The sequence below is a fragment of the Pelophylax lessonae genome, assembly GCF_965119305.1.
Source record: "Pelophylax lessonae genome assembly, chromosome: 8".
Classification (NCBI taxonomy): domain Eukaryota; kingdom Metazoa; phylum Chordata; class Amphibia; order Anura; family Ranidae; genus Pelophylax; species Pelophylax lessonae.
Genome location: NC_138775.1, coordinates 265,712,337 through 265,733,574, shown reverse-complemented (window position 1 = coordinate 265,733,574; position 21,238 = coordinate 265,712,337).

The following is a 21,238-nucleotide window of genomic DNA, read 5'->3' as shown; positions in this document are numbered from 1 at the left end:
CACATATTGGCATCACTGATGGGCACTGTTGGGGCTGCACTGATTATCAGGGCACAGATGATCAGTGCCCTGATTATCTGTACAGGTCTTCCCTGTGAGGAAATGCCGCTGATCAACTTTCCTCTCCTCACACTCTGTCAGTGTGAGGCAAGGAGAGCCATTAACTGGTATTTCCTTGTTTATATGTAATCAGCTGTGATTGGACACAACTGATCACATGGGTAAAGTGGCTCATCATCGGCTCTTTACAGAGATCCGGGTCGCATCGTGTCCCAGTGACAAAGCGTGTCTGCGACCGCCGCACTTGCGATACCACTGGGGCAACATCATTTGACGTCATCCCAGAACAGTAGAGCATAGAGGTAGTTAAAGTGGTTGTTGACCTCTGAAATGATAAGTGGACAAAGCACATCTTTTGTCATTTCAAAACAACTAGTGTGATTTCTGTCTGCTAGCGTGATTTCTGTCGGCATCACTGACCTCTCGTAACGAACAGCTGTATACACTGACTACTGTGAATTTAAATGTAAGTTGCTATTTTTTGGTCAATAAATGTTGTGAAATACTACACCAGAGGAAGTTTTTCTGCTTGTCTGCCCCCATTTGGAAGCACACATGACATAAACAGCTCCCTCCCTCACCCCTGGAAGGTGGAAGTCGGATAGGATCCAATTTAAATACCCCCTCCCAGCATCCCCTTTGGATACACACAGGAACACGGGATTGACACCATCCAAATGCTGTAACCTTACAGCAGTAAGGTAAGGGTCTAGCACACCCAGAAACTTTGCACATCTCCCTATTACACCTCACTGGTTGATTCCTGGAATCACTTACTGGATTTTACACCACCTGATTTGATGCCACTTTCACTGCATGATGATTGAAGCTGCTACAGATCACTGAATGGACTTGTTTTATGGGATTTTTTTGATTTCATTGTTTATTAATTTTATACATTATATTATCATCCTACTGTTACGCAGCTGTTGTGCACTTGTCATATATATATATATATATATATATATATTTTGGAGGTACAGTTAGCCGTCACACTGGGACGAAGAGTGTATATGTATTGACGTTCCTGGATTTATATATAATCTTCTTGCATTTAGCACCTTTGTCACAGCAGTTTGCACTTCACGGACTATTCATGCTAATATATATTTTATTTTTACACATTGGATGGCACTAGGAGCACTTTGAATATATTGATCATTTATTATTTGATCAAGCACATTATTTATTGTTTATTCACTTATATTTATTGATTTTAGATATAAATTATGTTAGGATAAGCGCGGCTTTATTATTATATACCTCCTCCTCCATTTTCCCGCCCCTTCCTCCCTCCTTCTCCATTGACCCACTCCTTCCCCTCCTTCATTGACCTGCCCCTTCCCCTCCTCATTCATTTACCTGCTCCTTCTTCCCTCCTTCTCCATTGACCCTCCCCTTCCCACTACTCCATTGACCTGCCCCTTCCACTCCTCCATTTACCCGCCCCTTCCTCCATCCTATTCCATTGACCCACCCCTTCCCCTCCTTCATTGACCTGCCCCTTCCCCTCCTCCTCTATTTACCCGCCTCTTCTTCCCTCCTTCTCCATTGACCCACCCCTTCCCCTCCTTCATTGACCTGCCCCTTCCCCTACTCCTCCATTTACCCGCCCCTTCCTCCATCCTATTCCATTGACCCACCCCTTCCCCTCCTTCATTGACCTGCCCCTTCCCCTCCTCCTCTATTTACCCGCCTCTTCTTCCCTCCTTCTCCATTGACCCACCCCTTCCCCTCCTTCATTGACCTGCCCCTTCCCCTACTCCTCCATTTACCCGCCTCTTCTTCTCTCCTTCTCCCCTTCTCCATTGACCCACCCCTTCCCCTACTTCATTGACCTGCCCCTTCCCCTCCTCCTTCATTTAGCCTCCCCTTCTTCCCTCCTTCTCCGTTGACCCACCCCTTCCCCTACTTCATTGACCTGCCCCTTCCCCTCCTCCTCCATTTACACGCCCCTTCTTCCCTCCTCTCCTATTGACCCCCCCCCCCACCTTTCCCCCCTCCTTCTCCTCCATTGAATAACACTCATACATTGATTTCACTGCATGTTACACCACCTGTGAATGGGGAGAATCTGATGAATGACAAGATTCTCTTCCCTATTCACACCAACCTGTTTGGATGGAGCCCGCTTACAACAGAAAAAAATAAAACATCTTGTGGAACCATAAATATCCCAGTCCTGTGGCTCAAATTTTTAACTTCAACATTTAAACGCTATTTTTCACCAAACGGAAAAACAACTTTAGAAAAAGGAAATATTAAATGGTAGAAAAGTGCCAATGAGCAAATATGTTATTTGTACATTCTATTTAAAGTATATTATGGAAAAAAGCCACTTTTTTTTGTATCCTGAATGGTGATGTATAAATAGAAAGCTCTTAGACTACGCTTGGAACAAGAAAACAACTTAAAGTGCCTTTTTTTAATATCTTATTCTATTTTACCCACTGTTGTTCAATCAGCGTTCATTGGAAAAGTGCACCTTAACCACTTGACTGCCGGAAGATTTACCACCCTTCGTGACCAAGCCATTTTTTTTGCGATACGGCACTGCGTTACTTTACCTGACAATTGCACGGTCATGCACCGTTGTACCCATATAAAATGTATGTATTGTATGTAATGTATTTTTTTGCTGGTATTTGATCACCACTGCATTTTTTATTTTTTGCGCTATAAACAAAATAAGACTGACAATTTTGAAAAAAAAAAAAAAAACAATATTTTTAACTTTCTGCTATAAAACACATGCAATAAAAAAATTGAAAAATATCACATTTCTTTATAAATTTAGGCCAATATGTACATTTATTTTTGGTGAAAATAAAATCGCAATAAGCGTATATTGATTGGTTTACGCCAAATTTATAGCGTGTACAAACTATGGGGTATTTACTGGAATTTTTCTTTATTTATTTTTTACTAGTAATGGCAGCGATCAGTAACTTATAGCGGGACTGCGATATTGCAGTACACAATTGGACACTAACTGACAGTTTTGACACTTTGTGGGAACCAGTGACAGTAAAACAGTGATCAGTGCTAAAAAATATGCAATGTCACAGTACTAATGACACTGGCTGGGAAGGGGTTTAACCTCTAGGTCGATCAAAGAGTTAAATGTGTGCCTAGTCAGTGTTTTTGTGTACTATGTGTGGTGCTTTTACTAAGGAATGTGATGGATTTTCTTTCCCTGCTTTGCAGGGAAAGAAAATCCATCACATCCCTGCTTTGTTTACATAGGGAGAGCTCCGTCCAGTCTCTCTTCCCGATGATCGGCGGGTGCCGGCGGACATTCATTCAACATCACCCGCAGTAAATCTGTGATAAGGCAGTTGGGAAGTGATTAAAGTGGACCTGAACTCAAAAAGTGAAGTTTTGTTATCTTTTGGAGAACGTCACGAAACCTAAATTGTGACCCATGACTTCATGTCAATTGGGACCCAGAGGCTGCGCAGACACAGGCGTTGCTCCCAACATGGCAACCGTGCATGCCATGCAGCCACTGCGTCCCAATTCACATGAATGGGACTGCCTGCATGGGTATAAATGCAACAGCTTTGTACCCCCGTGTGGGTAACCATGGCCTTTGCATGGGTGTACACTGTATTATGCCTATTGGAACAAGACCTAAAAACAAGTATTTACCACTGAGTACCAATGCACTGTTTCTGCTAGGCAACAATCTGCTGTTTGGGGCCTATTCATAAAAAAAATTGCTGGATGACTTTACCCAGCTGTAATGAATTACCCCCCTTTTTTTGTCTAATATAATTATTTCCTATGATTATCAGTTCCATCTAGTGCCCATAATGGAGTGTTTTTCTGATTGAGGTATTTCAGAAAAATACCCCATTATGGCCACTAGATGGAGCTGACGATTATAGGAAAAAAAATCACATTAGACAAAATACTAGAGTCATTTGTTATGGCTGGATGAACACTTGTGAGATTTGTCCAGCGCCTTTTTTTTTTTTAAATAGACCCTTAACCACTTGCTGACCGCCGCACGACTATTTACTGCGGCGGTCAGCCCCTCACAGGCAGAGTGACGTAGGTCTACGTCGCTAGCCTGTGAGGGTCTAGGGAGCGAGCGCGTGCCCCCGCTCTTGAGTGGTCACGGACCCCCCCCCCGCGCGTGTGGCCGGCGGACCCGATGTCCGCCGGTCACTCGGCGATCGTCGGGGGAGAGGGAGAAAGTCAGGCGGCTAGTGTAAACAAGCCGCCTGTCATTCTCCCCGGTGTATGAATGATGATCATACGGTTCTACTATGTAGAACCATTGATCACTGTTCATACATCTGAAGCCACAGCCAATCACAGTTAGAATCACGCCCCTAGGGACACACATAGCCCCTCCCTCTCAAAAAAGTTAACCCCTTCACTGCCAGTGTAATTTTACAGTAACAGTGCATATATATAGCACTGATTACTGTAAAAATGTCACTGGTAACCCCAAAAGTGTCAAAAATGTCAGTCAAGGGTCCGATCTGTCCGCCGCAATGTCGCAGTACCGCAAAAAAAAATCGCAGATCGCCACCATTACGCGTTAAAAAAAAAAAACAAGAAAAATGACAAAAATCTTTCCCTTTGTTAGTAAATGCGATAACTTTTGCGCAAACCAATCAAAATACGCTTTTTGCGATTTTTTTTTACCAAACATATGTAGCATAAAACAAATTGGCCGAAAATGTTAAAACATTTAGATTTTTTCATTTTTTTTTTGGGGAATTTCATATAAAAAAATTTGAAAAATATTGTTATTTTTGCAAAATTGACGCTCTTTTTTTGTTTATAGCGCATGATCAAAAAATCGCACAGGTGATCAAATACCACCAAAAGAAAGCTCTGTTTGTGGGAAAAAAAGGACGTCAAATTCGTTTGGGTAGAGCGTCTCACGAACGCGCAATTGTCCGTTAAAGTCACTCAGAGTGAGACTTCCACTTTGAAATAAGGGTGTCCAATGTCTTCAGCTATCTATGAAGGGGTCCAAAGATGTTGCTGTGCAATAGCAACCAGCAAAGGTGAATAGAATAAGCACGGTGTCCCAGCGGAAGGCCTTTGATGTAGAAAGGGTGGCGTAATGGTGTCTGCATGCAGTGTCTCTAAATGTATTACTAAGGATGGGTTTCTGCCCGCTCACCAATCCTGGAAATACCAAGGCTTGGGTAGATAGGGTGTCCTACAACAGGCTCTTGAAGGATCTGCAGTTAGTTGAAGATACCTGACAAGCCACCTTACGACTCAGGGATTCAGCGACGTCTGTGTGGGCGTAGGTGAGAGCGGCCCCGGATAGCCAGTCTGGCAATGAGAAGCCAGTAGATGATGATCTGCTTCCAGGGATAAGGCTTACTCATGGAAAAGCCCTCTGCACTGTCCAGGCCGTGGCGCCTGCTCACACCGACCAGGGGAGCCTTGCCTCTCGCTCCTGTAGCTGCAGGTTTCGTGTCCCAAGAGAGCCAGCTCCTGCCTGGAGCATGCTATTTATCTGCTCGCCCAGTATTCTTTCTCTCGCCAGCCAGCTGGAACTTGTAGTTTTCAGCAGCTTTAGATCCAATGAAATCCCAGCTTTCCGGACTATATGCCCCACGTTCCCTTGCTTTCAGTAGTGGTCTCTCTCTCTCTGCTATCAGCAAAATATGTCATAATCCCAATGCTGGGCACTAAAAGGAACAAAGCTCAATGCAATCTTCGTTAAGGCGGAGTTCCGGCCTATTTGTCAACTTTACTGATTCCTGGAGTGCTCGCTATGCTCATGAACAATTGGGCAGTTTCAATTTTTTTTGGGGGTCCCTTACCTTATTTTCAAGGCATTTTTGATTGTACTTCCTCCTTCTCCCCCCTCTGCAGCCGCGGCCGCCGACATCACTTCCGCCTTTGCATTGCGTCCTGGGAGCTGTTTGTCATCACTCCCAGGAGGCAATGGGCAGTGACGTGGGCGACCGGCTGCTCCTCTCCTCTATGCCGATCGCATAGTACAGCGCATGCTCGAGATTGCCAGGTGCATTGTGGGTAGCCAGAATGAACTGAAATCAAGAAGAAGGACACAGCAGATAACATTGCGGCTTCAGATGCCCACATCCAAGATGGCCGCGCTCAGACAGCGTTTTTAAAAGTAAGATTTTGACTAAAATCCAATGCTGTACACCTTGTAAGTATGAGAATATTGGTTCTGTAAAGGGGCGATGGATTAGTATTATAGGCATATTTTTAGTTAAAAAATGTATTTGAGGCCGGAACTCCGCTTTAAGGAATGTCCCATGATGGCAAAAGCAATATAACCAGCACTTTGCTAACTACAATTTTTTAAATTATAGTAGCTACACCTCACTGATCACAGTAGTGTCCCATGATTAGTAAACCAGAAAAGTATTTCTGAAGTTTTAAGACCTGAACATTTTTTTAAGGGTTCCTCGGGTGTAAAAATAATGAGAAAGTCTGGTCTATACTATGAGATATCTATAAATAATCAATTTTGGCACTAATGTACATTTTGAAAATTTGTTTGTGCCAAATTTAAAGTGATTGTAAACGATCACCCTGAAATAACCCACTCAGTTTGAAAGAGAAATGAAAGGCAAAATATTTATAAAAATATATATATAAATACCTTTGTGATCACGTTCCCCATGTTCTCAGCTGCAATAGAGCTGGAGGAGGAGAAGCAAAAGCACACTGATCTTCCCAGTAAATGGCTGTGCAGGAGAGGCGTGTCAGGGCAAATCTAATCTTTAGAGGAGAGCACACTGAATTCCCAGCATAGCTAAATAACTGACCATGGTGTGTTCTCCTGCTTAGTGTGGTCGGTTGCTATTGGAAAGCAGAGAGACTGGCAGGAACACCACAGGATTTCACACAAAGGAAGCAATACAAAGAGAACAGGATACTTTCTCATACAAGTACATGGTACAGCAGGCACATATCAGGAAAAAGTTGGGGTAACAAACACTTTAAGTGACCCGCTTTTAATGGTTCTGTCTGTATTACTGTGGGCTCAAGTAGGCAGGTTCTGATAAGTGTACCCAAGAATTCAATAAACACACGTGGATGCTTAAACTTTGTCTATATTCTAGAAACTGACCATCCACAGAAATATGGTAGTGTCATGGTACAGATCTGACCTCTGCAACTCCTGGCTGTAGCTCTTTTCACTGTGGCACCTAAGATGCTGAGCAGCTCTCTGCCCGGTCCCCTGGCAAATCTAGCCTTGTATCTTGTTTTTGGTGAACCTTGACTTCTTTGCTTCTCCCATAAACTTCCTGATTTAAGCCATGTCTCTGCACTTCCTGTCTGCTAGATTATTGTGCTCTCTCCAGCCGATATCTTGCTTTTTTGCGTAACTACAGCTGTCCACTCATACCAACCTTTGGCTTATTCCTCAACTATGCTTCTACTTGATCCCAACCTGCTACCACATGTTACCAACTTTTGGTTAGTTTACTGACTATGTTTCTGCTTGATCCCTACTACAATTGTTACGAGACCCCAGCTTGCTCACCTCCTGGTGGGGCAATCCTGAGGACTGCAACCTGGCACTAGCTTGCAGCAAAACAGATTCTCCACCATCAGAAACAAACAAGTTAGTGCTTAGGCCCTGCTCCTCAGTCATCCACCAGGGTGACCTGCTTGTGTACTTATCCTGCTGGTCTATGTGAACCTCTCTACTGCTATAGCTACTGGTCTCTGAGCCTGACCCATGACTGTGACAGGTAGTTTACAGCTATGGCAGCACATATGTTGCAGGCCATACACTTCTAAAGGCAGGAAAAGGGTGCTGTTTATTCACAAGGCACTTTCCAATAGAAATAGTACAGACATTTGGATCTCTGCAGCTCTTCCAGAGTTACCATGGCCCTTTTAGCTGCTTCACTGAATAATAAAAGCCAGATTTGTGGAGTGCATGACTAATAGTTGTCCTGTGGACAGATGCTCCCCCCTGAGCTGTGGATCTCTGCAGCTCCTCCAGAGTTACCATGGGTCTCTTGGCTGCTTCTCTGAATAATGCTCTCCTTGCCCAGCCTGTCAGTTTAGGTGGACGGCCATGTCTTGGTAGGTTTGCAGTTGTGCCATACTCTTTCCATTTTCGGATGATGGATTGAACAGAGTTCCATGAGATGTTCAAAGCTTGGGATATTTTTTTATAACCTAACCCTGCTTTAAACGTCTCCACAACTTTATCCCTGACCTGTCTGGTGTGTTCCTTGGCCTTCGTGATGCTGTTTGTTCTCTAAGGTTCTCTAACAACCTCTGAGGGCTTCACAGAACAGCTGTATTTATACTGAGGTTAAATTACACACAAGTGGACTCTATTTACAAATTAGGTCACTTCTGAAGGCAATTTGTTTCACCAGATTTTAGTTGGGGGGAACAGAGTAATGGGGGCTGAATACAAAGGCAGGCCACACTTTTCAAATATTTATTTGTAAAAAATGTTGAAAACCATTTATCATTTTCCTTCCACTTCACGATTATGTGCCACTTTGTGTTGGTCTATCACATAAAATACCAATAAAATACTTTTACGTTTTTGGTTGTAACATGACAAAATGGGGAAAATTTCAAGGAGTATGAATACTTTCTCATAGCACTGTATATGAGCGTAGTCAATTACATACTTTTGTCCATCCTCAATTGCAAAACAATAACTTGTAACAGATTGGAGAGTGGGATGCCCTCCAGGACCAAAACCTCCCAGACAATTTCACTGTAGGTCATATCCTACTTTTTTTTATTTTTAACCACTTAAGCCCCGGAGGATTTTACCCCCTTCCTGACCAGGCCCTATTTTGCGATTCGGCACTGCGTGAATTTAACAGACAATTGCGTGGTCATGCGATGCTGTACCCAAATGAAATTGACGTTCTTTTTTTCCCCACAAACAGAGCTTTCTTTTGGTGGTATTTGATCACCTGTGCGATTTTTACTTTTTGCGCTATAAACAAAAAAAGAGCATAAATTTTGAAAATATAACAATATTTTTAAAAAAATTTTTATATGAAATTCCCAAAAAAAAATGTAAAAATCAAATTTTTTAACATTTTTGGCCAATTTGTTTTCTGCTACATATGTTTGGTAAAAAAAATCTCAATAAGCATATTTTGATTGGTTTGCGCAAAAGTTATTGCGTTTACTATCTAAGGGAAAGATTTCTGTAATTTTTGGTGTTTTTTTTTTTAAGGAGTAATGGCGATTTGCGTTTTTTTTTTTGCGGGACTGCGACATTGCGGCGGACAGATCGGACCCTTCACTGACATTTTTGGCACTTTTGGGGTTACCAGTGACATTACTGCAGTAATCAGTGCTATACATATGCACTGTTACTGTAAAAATGACACTGGCAGGGAAGGGGTTAACTTTATTAGTGATCAAGGGGTTAAGTGTGTCCCTAGGGACGTGCTTCTAACTGTAAAGGGGTGTGGCTAGTGGTGTAACAACAGAGACATACGATCCTACATAGCAGGACCGTATGATCTCTGTTATTACACAGGGGAGAATGACAGGCGGCTGTGTTTACATTAGCAGCCTGCCTTTCTCCCTCTCCACGGGGAGATCACGAGTGACAGGCGGACATCGGGTCCACCGATCACTCGCGTGGACTGCTTAGGGAAGGGGCGGGAGTGCGTCTCCGGCGGCGCACGCTCGCCCCCTAGAGCCTCACAGGCGAGCGACGTAGTACTACGTCACTTTGCCTTTGAGGGGCTGACCGCCGCCGTAAATAGTCGTGCGGCGGTCGGCAAGTGGTTAAAGAATCCTTAGTCAAGATGAATGCCCAAATCTAGAGGGACTTTGGTATCCAATAGGGTCACCCTCCTCCCCAAGATGGCTGCCTGGAGCCCATAGCAGGAGACCATTAGTCTTCAAAGGGCTCCTCCCAGCCTGAAGAAATAGCACAGTGGCACCTTCAGGTTGGTGGATATACTTCGGCCTCTACCTGCCTCAACTCATACTACTCACCTGGCAGGCAAAGTCTTATCTATGAATTAATTTTAAAATGCAATGTAGAAAGCCTGACAAAAGGATATGAGTTATCCTGAAAGCTTTCGTCCTTAATATCCCAAATTGTCTTATAAAGGCTATTACCAAAACTCCAAACTTTGTGCATTAATCAATGGCTATCATGGTACACCATTCTACTACTGTTAAAAAAAACAATGTGGATAGGACTAATGATGCCTGCGTTATGAACACAATGTGATTGTTTCCCACTCTGTTCTAATAATTCAATTATTTCTGTTATTGTTGAAGAGATCTTTGTAAACACGGGATAATCTTCCATGAATGACGAGGCAGTTTCCAAAAACAGACGCAAGTGCTTGACATTTGTACTGAACGCTGCAATATGCCCTCCTACACAACATCCTACAGCCAGATGCTGAGTCTGTAATCAGATTAATCAGATACTCTTCATATACGGCACCACAAAATCCTAAATATAGACATTCGCTTTTATTTGTTGTCTGAAATAATAACCATCTGTACTCAGAGCTGTTTGAAAAGAGGGCAATTAGTATTTGACCCAGGCCCAGCAGGACATGTCTGTACTGCTAGACTCAGTGTACTGATGGCACATGTGCAATGTGGCTTTGAAAACAGGTTTTGTTTTTTTTATTTGGCAATTGAAGAGGGTCTAGGGCAGTGATGGTGAATCTTGGCACTACAGATGTTTTGGAACTACATTTCCCATGATGCTCAGCTACACCGCAGAGTGCATGAGCATCATGGGACATGTAGTGCCAAAACATCTGGGGTGCCAAGGTTTGCCATCACTGGTCTAGGGTGTGGATGAGCTGGGAGTCAGCTGTCAGGTACCAACCCCATAAAGGTGCAGGGATGCTTGTGACATCATTGACTTAATATGACCACATGGCCATATCAGTTCAATATGAAAAAATGTATCAGCCGCACTCCTCTCTTAGCTCCTCTTGCTATATTATTAGTTGTCAACAAAGTGACTGCATTCAACAATGTCTTCACCTGGGAACCAACCTTCCTCAATGCGTTTCACCACTCCCGGCTTGTTCAGAAGGATCAGGGAAGGTTGGTTCCCAAGTGGAAACATTGTTGTATGCGGTCACTTTGATGACAACTAATCATTACAGCAAGATGAGCTAAGAGAAAAGTGCTTCCAATACATTTTTTCATATTTCTGATAGGGAGTGGAGATGGACTACAGTGGCAGGCACCCAAATTGTCCACGTACAGGAGGGGCACATCTTGAACGGAGCTGTGCATTTGGGAATGACATTGTCATATCAGATCAATGTTGTTGGCCTAATATGACTATATGTGCACATTAGGTCAGTGATGTCACAAGCTTTCCCGCCCCTTTGTGTATGTGTATTTGCAGGATGAGGAATGTCCTGACCACAGCTAATTGGCCCAGGAATGGCAACTGCCTTTGGGTTTATCTCAAACCCAAGCTCTTTACTACCTGGGAGTTTGGCTTGTGAAGCCATAACAAAACTTACTGTAACAAAAATACCTTGTGCTCTAAGGCAGGTCCTCACTCTACTGTCTACGGCAGGGGTTACCCAACTATGGAGTCTATCTCTGTTTGATACTATACCTTTATAATGGAAGACTCAAAAGGTCAGTCCAAGGAAAACAATAATGTACGTTTTTGGTAGCAGCTTAAGACTTAAACCAGCTATTTCTTCTCTCTCTCTGGAACTCTATTGGTGAGATTTGGGGTCTAATGTGTCCATCAAAAGGGGCTCCCACTCTCCCTGATTGACTTTTATTTATTTATTTTTATGGAGAATGTAAGAGGAGGAGCTAAAAGACACAGAGGGACAGTCACAGGACCACCCCAAATCCCAAGGTGGACAAGATCACGTTTCTCTGTACCCTTTTTAGACAAATGTTGTTTTGGCTACAGAAGAGAAGGGTTTATATCTTGTCAAGTTTGCATTCTGTCTTATTGGGGAGATTTCACATGCAGTACCATAGACATGGTGAGGGAAGTTTTCGCTTAGGCCAGTTGTGGTCAACTTAAAGATTATAGCGGACCTCAAGTGCTGCCCCCCGACACTTCAATAGGGCTGCACAGTAGTGCCACATTTTCGCACATGATAGCTCAAAAATGACATTTTTGCTGCACTTTTTGTAGGGTATTGCATTGCACACTGAAGACATTGGAGTTATAACCCTCAGAATTGTTGTCATTAAATGCAATAATTGCCCTAAAGTTAGAGTCAATGAATGCAAAAATGACACCCCAACATTGGCGCCACTGAACGCAATATAAACTCCTGGTGTCAGTGGACGCAATATTTTCCCTCAACATTGGTGTCAGTGACCACAATAATAAGCCCCTACATTGATGTTAGTGAACACAACAATAGCCCCCAGAACTGGTGTCAGTACTATTAAGCCCCCCCCCCCTCCCTCCATGGTAGCCATTGGCAGTGATATTTAACTCCCATCCCTCTCCCTGCAGTGATGATCAATGCCATTGAAATTTAACCCCCCCTGCATTGGTGGTCAGTGGCAGGGAGCGTTAATCCCCCCATCCCCCCCAATACACCCTGCATTGGTGGTCACTGCAGTAAAATGTAAGCCCCCCCCCCCACACACACACACACACACACACACACACACACACACATTGGTGGGCAGTGGTAGTAAACATTAATTCCCATTGCATTGTGGCCACTGCCAGGGAAATGACACCCACCCCCGGCATTGGTGGTCAGTGACAATGAATATGAACCCCTCATCCCCTCCCTGCATTGGTGGCCATGGCAATGAAATGTAACCCCCATTGCCATCCACCCTCTACCTGCATTGGTTGCCAGTGGCAGTTTTAGTTAACCCCACCATTGATAGTCATGTGCAGTGAAAGGTAACCCTCCACCCCCAATCACTCCTCTTGCCCTACTGCTGGCCATGGAAGTGAAAGTTTAAAGCCTATCCCCTTTACCTTATCACACACTCCTACACCACTCTCTCCCCAGGCTGGCACTTTACTTGTACTGTGGGCAGAGATAACTCTGCCCACAGTACAGTCTCTCTTTCAGTGCAGGGTACTGGAACACAGAGAGCCTTCTGTCGCCCAGCGCCCTGCTTCCACTCTGCTTTCTATATGGTGCCCAAAGTGTTGGTTGCTCTACAGGCTTATCTTCTCTCTGCAAGGTTGCCACCTGCCTGTACATGCTCCAGTGCAGATAAAATTGATAAAAGTCACGTGACCAGAATAAAATTCATTTAAAAAAAAGTATTTATCCTAATGGGAATAGTGCAATTTAGAGATTAATTATTTTGTGTTAGCCTTCCTAACCTATGTGGCGGGAGGGATGTAGATGGGTTTACTGACACTTTCACTTCCTGTCTTGTAGATACAACAGGAAGTCAAAGGAATTCTGTCCAAAATGACAGGAATCCCTCTCTTAAACAGGTGTTCTCATTGGAAGATTTCTCCTCTATTTCTGTTTAGGGTTTTCCAGGAGAAATAGAAAGGGTAAATCCCCCCCAGTTGGGGACACAGATAGCAAACAAACACAGGTCCTAACCTTTCACTACTTCCCAGACTTTTTCAACCTGGGTGCCTTCAGGTTTCTTCAAGGGTGTCTCGGCAAAATGCCTAAAAATTGCCAAAAAACTGTACACAAACCAGTGAGTGGCTCAAGCCTGCCTTTAGTTACACAAAGACACAGGTTTTCATTGTGCACCATTACAACCTGCTAGGCGCCAGTGTCCTAACAGCCAATGACATTATTGGTTGATAAGGATAATGTTGGGCGCCTGTACAGCATCCTTGTTTGCCCCCTCCCATGCCCCTCTGTGGCCATATTAGCTGAGTGAGGGAAAGAGACACAAGAAGAAGGGAAACATTGGAATACTAGTAAGTACCGGTGTGCAAAGGTATATTTACTTTGGAAGAATAAATCACCCCTATTGTTGGGTGTCCTATGTGTGTGGACATCGCTGCCTTATGTAAAACTATTATTTGAGCTTTTTACATTTTAGAATGGGGTGCTTCGAGATCAGTGCTTTTTTTCAGCTGGATTGTGGAGGAACGCAGTTGCTGGAGTCTCTTGGAGGGTCTACTGATCTATTGTCTGGGGGGGGTCTATTGTTGATGGGGGGTCAGTTGTTGCTTGGAGAAATCTACTGGTGAGGGAGGGGTCTATTGTTGAGTGAGGGGGTCTATTGTTGCTGGCTGCTGGAGGGCCTATTGGTTCTGAGATCTATTGTTGCTGGGGAGGGTCTATTGTCTATTCGGAAGGGAGGTGTACCTGCACCTATTCCCTGTGAAAAAAAAGCTTTGCTTGAGATAATGCATAATATTAAAGGGTGCCTTTTCTAATTTTCTGCAATTTTGCTACTGGTTTCTAACAACAATTTTATTTTCATTGCTTATCTGAAATTTTCCCCCAAAATGAAATTTACACAACCAGGAAATTTTCCCCAAATAATGCAAACCGCCACTTTGGATTTATTAAACATAGTTTTATTATTTGGGGCATCGCAGTAAAAATAACACAAAAGTCAACATGAAAAATAGAAAATATTCTTTACTTAAAGAACAATTATATACTATAATAATCTTCTATCACAGCTTGGAATGGCAGCAAGGATAGGAAATGTCATTATAATGGGGGATTTTAATTATCCAAATATAGACTGGGCAGAAGGAACCACGCATTAGTCTAAGTTACTAAATATTTTGTAGGACAGTTTCATGGGTCAGATGGTGAATAGAACAAGAAAGGCACATAGCAGAAGAGAGTAAAAAAAAAAACCCAAGAAATTCTTTAAGTATATAAATAGTAAGAAAGTGAGGCCAGAACATATTGCACCCATAAAAGAGGACAAAGGGAATCTGGCTACAAAGGACAGAGAGAAGGCAAAGGTAAATTCTTCTACTCAGTCTTCACAAAAGAATTGGGTGGCTACACTAACCCAACTTGTAATGTTAAAATTATTAATACATCACAGGAAGCACCCTCATGGTTGACAGAAGGCAGACTCAGAACTAGACTTGAAAAACTTAACATAAATAAGTCACTGGGACCAGATGACTTACACCCGAGGGACCTTAAAGAACTCAGCCAGGTGATAGCCAGACCATTGTTCCTAATTTTCATGGATAGTCTACTGACGGGAATGGTGGCAGTTGATTGGAAAAAGCCAACGTGGTACCAATATTTGCAAAAAGGCCAAGATATATCCCAGGGGAGCTATAAGTCAGTTAGCCTAACATCAGTAGTCTGCAAGATATTGGAGGGGGTGATAAGGGACTATATACAAGACTTTAGTAATGAAAACGGTATCATTAGTAGTAATCAGCATGGATTCATGAAGAATCATTCTTGGCAGACCAATATAGTAACCTTCTATGAAGAAGTCAGTTGCCATCTAGATAAAGGAAGGCCTGTGAATGTGGTGTATCTGGACTTTGCGAAGGCATTTGATACAGTTCCCCACAAACGCTTACTGTACAAACTACGATTCGTAGGTATGGACCATAGGGTGGGTACCTGGATTGAAAACTGTCTCCAGGGGCAAGTCCAGAGGGTGGTGATAAATGGGGAGTACTCGGATTGGTGGGGTGTTAAAAGTGGGGTCCCCCAAGGATCTGTCCTGGGACCATTCCTGTTTATTTTATTCATAAACGACCTAGAGGATGAGATAAGCAGCTCAATTTCAGTATTTGCGGACAATACTAAGCTAAGCAGGCCAATATCTTCTATACAGGACGTGGTAACCTTACAAGAAGACCTGAACAAAATAATGGGGTGGGCAACTACATGGCGGATGAGGTTTAATGTTGAAAAATGTAAGATAATGCATTTGGGTGCCAGAAATACGAACGCAAGTTACTTGCTAGGGGGAGAACCTCTGAGGGAATCTAAGATAGAAAAGGATCTGGGGGTCCTAGTAGACAACAGGCTTAGCAATGGCATGCAATGCCAAGCTGCTGCAAACAAGGCCAACAGAATACTGGCATGTAAAAAATGGGATTCACTCCAGAGATAAAACGATTATTCTCCCACTCTACAAGACTCTGGAACGGCCACATCTGGAGTATGCCGTCCAGTTCTGTGCACCGGTCCTCAGAAAGGATGTGCTAGTACTGGAGAGAGTCCAGAGAAGGGCAACAAAGATAATCAGGGGAATAGAGGACATCAGCTATGAGGAAAGACTACAAGCATTAAACTCATTCTCTCTGGAGAAGAGACGCTTGAGAGGGGATATGATATCAATTTACAAATACCAAACTGGTGACCCTAGCATAGGCAACAAACTTTTCAGAGAAACGGAATTCAATAAGACACATGGCCATTCACTAAAACTAGAAGAAAAACGGTTTAACCTTAAACTGCGTAAAGGGTTCTTTACTGTCAGAGCAGTAAGGATGTGGAATTCTCTTCCACAAGCAGTGGTATCAGCAGGGGGCATTGATAGTTTCAAAAAACTATTAGATGGGCACCTTAAAGACCACAACATACAGGGGTATACAATGTACAGTTAACAGCAAACACACACATCATATGTTGAACTGGATGGACTGGTATCTTTTTTCGGCCTCACTAACTGTGTAACTATGTAACTATGAATCGTATGTTGTAATACAGGCTATTTGTTTTATACTTCCCTTTTCAACACACATAGGGCAAATAAAAAAAATAAAAAAATCACGCTGACATTTTGTTACAAACATGATTTGGCTTTGAAAGTGTAAACATCTTAAAGCGGTATTAAACCCAAAACCAAAAATGTAATATATTGCAACTTACCAATCAATAGATGTGGTGGCTGCATTAATTTTCTTTTTTTTCACTATCCATTTTTATCTGGTGATCTGGCTAGTGACACACCTCCTGTATTAGAGTGCCCCCACTCTGGATGAAGGAGAAAAGGGGGCACCTTTGGACAGCAGCATTGCCAGTCTGGGGGATTGGAGCGTTAGATGTACTAGAAGATTTATCTACGCTAACAAATTTAAGCCAAACTCCAGCTAATACTTTTTAAACAGTTTCAGCAACTTTTTTTTCCTTTTGTTATAAAGGTTTTACATAAATAAATAAATGTATTAATAAACAAATAAAAGCTGATTATTTTAAGCACCCCTGTCACTGGTAAATGATTTGTCTCAACAATGCATTTGCAGGAGAGCTTGTTCTGTTGAAAATCAAAAGACTTATTGACTGGACAACCAGGTGAAAAATAAAAGGAAAAAAAGCCTAATAAAATAAACTACTAATGCAGAAATCACATCTCAGAATTTGTAAGCTGCAATATAATAAATCACAAAAAATGAGTAAACAATTAGAGATCACTGAGTGGTACTATGGATTCCTGTTATTTTAAAATGTACAACAAGTGCCATGTCCTATTGCTATGGAACAAAAAAATAATAATTTTGGACTTCAGTCCATGGACTTAATGGCCACACAACACTCATATTAATAAAAAATATACATTTTTATTAATGCACATTTAAAATCAATTAAAACCCAAAAAGAGACAGTAGCATATTTGCACCTATGTGTGGAAAAGGCTGGAGGCCCCCATTGGGATATACAGTAAGGTTTACAAAAGACAGCAATCATAAATCATGAAGAAAATCAGTAATTGGGAGTGCCACCATCCCTTTACAAGGGGCCCCATGGACTGCTCATAGACTTTATAAAGTAGGTTCTCAGGTAATACTGTTGGCAGACTTAAACTATAGCCAGACTTTCACTAGTTCTCAGCTCATTAACTTATACATGACAACTAAAGATTGTCCAAAGTCCTTCAAATCAACTGTGTTGTTATATTAGGGTTGTTAGGGTAGGTACTGCCATAAATACTCATAGACTTAAAGCAGAGTTCCACCCAGTGAACGTTTTTTTTTTAATAAAAATATCCCCGGGACAGTCAGGGCTAGTGCATTCCACAATGGCTAGCCTCTGATCTGTCCCGGGTTGCACTTACCTGAAAGAAGAAATACTTACCTTGAAAATGTATTCTCCAGCGCTGCCATCTCAGGTGTTGGCAGCTTGAAACCAGCGCGATCCTCTTCTGTGTCCTCTTCCGTCTTCTTCGGTCCCACAATGCACTGCACCGGCCTCGCCGTCACTTCCGGTGCCGCAGTGTCATCCCAGCACAGCTTCTGGGCATGCCCAGAAGCTGTTTAGCAAGGTATGACGGCGCCAGCACTGGAACTGACGTCGGGGCCGGTGCAGGCGCATTGATTCCTGGGAGCGATGACGTTCAGCTCCCAGGAATAATTGCAAAGCCAGGAAGTGACGAATTGCCGTGGCCGCCGAGGGGAGGAAGAGGAAGTAAGGTAAGTATATTTTCTTCTAAACGAGGTAAGTAAAAAAAAATATACATTTTTATTAATGCACATTTAAAATCAATTAAAACCCAAAAAGAGACAGTAGCATATTTGCACCTATGTGTGGAAAAGGCTGGAGGCCCCTATTGGGATATACAGTAATGTTTACAAAAGACAGCAATCATAAATCATGAAGAAAATCAGTAATTGGGAGTGCCACCATCCCTTTACAAGGGGCCCCATGGACTGCTGTCCAAAATTGTTATTTATTTATTTGTTTATATAATAAATAATCGCTTTTGACTTCAATACTACTTTAAAGAGTCAGCCCACCCAAAAGTGATCTTTGAGTTAATGGTGGTACCTGGAGGACTAGGTCATCCACTGGCCTTTTATATATCTTATAAAACAAAGGAAATTATTCAACGCTATGATCAGTAAGGAAAAAGGCAAGCTGCTGAACACCGAAATAGGTAAAACCTAACAATACCTAGAAATGGACAATGATAAAATATGGTGCAGCGCTAAAAAAATATACACACATATAAATATGTAAAATATCTAAAATATCAATGTTGAGTATATAATGTATATTATAAAGAGTCCATTAAAGTCTGCAGAAATTTGGCAGATCTCCAGTGCAAGAAAGATGAGTTTAAACACCACTTGAAATGTGATTCCTTCACCATAGTGTATTAAAGCCTCTCACCTCCATCATTCGACCACTAGGGGTCATTAAGCCTTTAAGATATCAATGAAGATAGCCAAAGGACCACCGTCAGTACATGATCTCCAAAACCACAGATGGACTCCAAAACGATCATCCCATAAAATACAGAAAGAGATCTAATGCTCTCCGTTTCAACATAAACTTTATTAAAAGCATATAAGGTTCAACTCACATGGATGCCACTGTCACAGTGCTCAATGCAGGCATGTACAAGCTGGTAGCATACATCGGAGCGCAGCGGGTGACGTCAGACTCCTCCCCCCGTACGTGTTATGTCAGTGGGCGTGACTTCGTCAGCGGGGTCCACTGGAGATCTCTTTATAATATACATTATATACTCAACATTGATATTTTAGATATTTTATATATCTTGTCATAGTGAGATCTCGATGTCATAATTCTTAACTGTCATGCTGGGAGTTTGAGGTGTTCCCGAACTCCTTTGTGTGTCCCAGCTCCTCCCATTACATTCTGCATAATATCAAATCAAATAAAATTCCAACAGGAATGGTGGGAGCAGATAATGAGCACAGCACATCTGCAGACCCAAGAAATCAGTGCAGAGATCTCACCAAAAGAGTCCCCGGGACATCGAAGAACCTGTCAGGGTTGGTTTAACTCTCCAGCATCAGAATAGGGCTGTTTGAAGTGCCTTGTATCATGATAATGCCTTCTCATCTCTGGTACAGATAGGTGGTTAAGGTAGGTGCTGATATAGACACCCATAAAGCTTATTAAAGCAGATTCTCTGGGTATATTGCTAGACTTTACCCAGCCTTCAGTTCATTAACTTATACAAGATAACTTAAGGTCAAGTTCCTCAAACCAACTTGTTACAGAGGGGTTGTTAGGGTGGGCACTGCCAGATTTACCCATAAAACATAATAAAATAGGCTCTTTGGTTGATATTGCAGACAGATTTCCCTAGGCCTCAGCTCATTGCTTTATATGAGACAACTAAAGCTTGTCTAAAAATCAACTGTGTTGTTATAGAGAGGTTGTTAGGGTAGCCACTGCCATAGAAATTCATAAAACCTAATGAGTCAGGTCTTCTGTTGGATATTGCAGCCAGCCTTCACCTATCTCTCAGCCCATTAACCTATATGAGACAACTTAAGGTTCTGTGGAGCTCTTCAAATCAACCATGTTGTTACAGAGGGCTTGTTAGGGTAGACACGGCCATAGATACTCATAAAACCTAATAAAGTAGGTTCTCTGGTTAAAAACTCTAGATAAAACTTAATAAAACATGTCCTTTGTTAATATTGCAACCAGACTTTACCTATCTTTAAGCTCATCAACTTATATGGGACACCGAAAAGCTGTTTGTGGTCCTTCAAATGAACTATGTTGTTACAAAGGGGTTGTTGAGATACTCATAAAACTTAATAAAGTAGGTTGTCTGGTTGATATTGCAGCCTGACTTCACCTAGCCTTCAGCTCATTAGTTTACAGTATATGAGAAAACTGAAGGATGTCTAAAGTCTTTCAAATGATCTGTGTTCATACAGAGGGGTTGTTAGGATAGGCACTGCCATAAATACTCATAAAACCTAATAAAGTAGGTTCTCTGGTTAATATTGTAGCCAGACTTTAACTAGCCCTCAGCTCATAATTTATACAAGACAACTAAAAGTTGTCCAAGGTCCTTCAAATAAATGGTGTTGTTTTAGAAGGGATGTTATGTTAGGCACTGCCATACATACTCATAAAGCTTAATAAAGTAGGTTCTCTGGTTAATATTGTAGCCAGACTTCGACTAGCCCTCAGCTTCTACTGGCCTACTGAAGAAGCCCAATCAAAGGGTGTAACACATATGGGTGGGAGGAGCCGAAGCCTGTGACGTCACTGCTTATTATCTTGATATCCTTGTGAGTGTTTTTAATCCTTTTTGGTTTACAATAAATCTTTGGAAACAGAGAGCACTATGGGTTTTCTGCTTTATTTTATGGTTTGTTATGCTGATGACTAAAGGGCCATACACACTATAAGATTTTCTGAAGACTTTTTCCTTCAGATTTACCTTTTCTATGTAGTGCAAGGGCCTGCCAGATTGCATACAAATTGAAAGTGTTTAGTTTTGACCTCATATTATATGGTTTTGGTAAGTCTAAAGGAAAAAGTCTTCAGAAAATCTTATAGTGTGTATGGTCCATAAGGAGCGAAGAGGGAAA